The 2,279-nt window shown below is 35.1% G+C and overlaps 1 protein-coding gene across 1 annotated transcript in view; it reads right to left on the bottom strand.

The window, feature by feature from the left end:
* LOC103600666 (sodium channel and clathrin linker 1-like) overlaps window positions 1-2,279 on the bottom strand; it is a gene marked incomplete at its 5' end in the record, with an annotated part of 111,003 nt that overhangs the window by 92,569 nt on the left and 16,155 nt on the right. The gene's annotated exons all lie outside the window — the stretch shown is intronic.

Genomic DNA, 2,279 nt, shown 5'->3' with positions numbered 1-2,279 from the left:
AGAAATGATGCAGCTAACTTCACAGTTTATGATAAAACTAGGGTATATATTTTGAAATATTTTTAATATAATTCTGGCAAATCCAAGTGAATTAAACTATTCATACTTTTTTTCTTTTTTAAAAAGATTGTGTAGAACTATTGACACTGATGGTATATCATCAATGACCTTCTATGCTCCAAAGTTTATAGGGAATTTTCTAGGGCTAGTATCAGATGAAACAAAATGTAAACCTTTGTTATGTGAGCAAATAAACATATCTGTGAGTGCTATGGATTGAATTGTGTCCCCCAAAGCTCCAGGTATTAGAAACTTAACCCCCATAGTGGCAGTGTTAAGAGGGTGGAAAATCCTATTATGGAAATTGAAAGCTGGGGTCTTGAAGACATGATTAGATCGTGAGGACCATACCCTACTCAAAGAATTAATCCATTGATGGTTTAATGGTGGTTATGGGCATGGTTCTGATGGTTTTAAAAGGAGGGCACATGAGAAGCTCTCACTCTCTGTTCAGCTATTCTGCCATGTGAAACCCTGCATGTCTGTGGAGAGTCACTACCAACAAGACCCTTACCAGATGTGTTCCTTGCACTTTGGACTTCCCAGCCTTCAAAACCATAAGCAATAAATATCGTTTCTTTTTTTTTTCTTTTTAATCTTTTGCAACTTGTAGTTTATTTGCAACATTATATATTATATATTTATCTATAAATATTGTTTCTTTATATACTACCCAGATTCAGGTATTCCTGTTTTAAGCAACAGAAAATTGATGAGAGTGGGGTGTTGCTTATAACAAATACTTGTAATAAATAGGGCAATTATCACCAACACAGATGAAAAATTTCAAAACAAATTTTCAAATATATTTTAAACTGTAAATGGATATAAGCAAATATATATTATATATTCTCTAAAAGAAATAATATATAAACAAATATATATGTTGTTGGCTTATAAAAAATATCTACACTTTGAAATTCCAAACACTGTAGAAATATACAATGTAGAAAGTGACATGTTCCTCATTATTCTACTTTCTAGGCTTAGCACTATTCACAGGTTGTTGTATGTAGTTTTGTTTCACACATACCACGGATAATTCGGTATTAAATGAAAATTCAAAGAACAATGCTAAAAATAGTGGTTATCTCTGGGTTGTGACTTTAATTTTCTTTTACATAATTTTATATATTTTCCATTCCTTTTCACAATGAGCATGTATTACTGTTAATAATAACGAAAAAAGTTTACTTAAAAAAATCAACTTGGCAACAGTGTGGAACTCTCAGGGGCAGGGACCCAGCAAAATGCTTGGCTCCTGGAAGTGCTCAATAAATACCTCTTGGGAGAATGGCTGGAATAGCAGGGAAAGGATGGGTACAGGAAATCAATGGGAACAGATGAGGAAGGAAAGATTTGGGAGCAAGAGAGCGAGTTCAGTTTCAAACATGTTGAGCTTCAAATGCCTGGTAGGACTATTTAGATATGTTAATTATTATATTTTAGGGGACAGATGAATATTCATGTTTACAGAGATGTTTGGAATGAATATAGAGATAACGCTTTTCAAAAATTACACTATTATTTAAAAGTTCATGCAAAAGACAACTCCATCAACCTTAAAATCAATGAGTTTATTTTAGAATTAGAAAATATAATTGGAGGAATGCTCATACCATGAGTACTTTGATAAAACATTTTTATCATTAAAAGACAAAAAATTATTAATATCTATTTTAAAAATACATCATCAAGAAATATTTTAGGCTATGGTCCAAAGTTAAAATATTCTCAACTCCAGGAATGGAACAAGGTTCCTGCAGAAAGGATATAGAAGATTAGAAATAAAAAAAGCCCAGGCTTTAGTTTGGACTCTGCCTCAAATTGGAAATTTCATCTTGGGAAATTATCTAATTTCAGTCAGACAGTGACAAAGTAATAGATTTCTAAGAAATACTTTTGCAGGAAAAAATGTTTTACAGTGGCTTTGTAGGAATACTCTACCATTTAGTTGCTTGGGAGAAAGCAAACATGTTAACTTTTTTTTTTAAACTGATGAGACTTTAAAAAATCAGTTTAGGGCCGGCCCGGTGGCGCACTTGGTAGAGTGCGGCACTTGGAAGCGCGGCGGCGCTCCCGCCGAGGGTTCGGATCCCATATAGAGACCGGTCTGCTCACTGGTGGAGCGCGGTGCGGGCGTGACACCGAGGGTTGCGATCCCGTTGCTGGTTGCGGTACGGGCGCGACACCGAGGGTTGCGATCCCGTTACCGGTCA

Source organism: Galeopterus variegatus, unplaced genomic scaffold (assembly GCF_000696425.1).
Source record: "Galeopterus variegatus unplaced genomic scaffold, G_variegatus-3.0.2 Scaffold3413, whole genome shotgun sequence".
NCBI classification, from domain to species: Eukaryota; Metazoa; Chordata; class Mammalia; order Dermoptera; family Cynocephalidae; genus Galeopterus; species Galeopterus variegatus.
The sequence above is the reverse complement of the archived record's forward strand: the minus strand, read 5'-3'. Positions and strand labels throughout refer to the sequence as shown.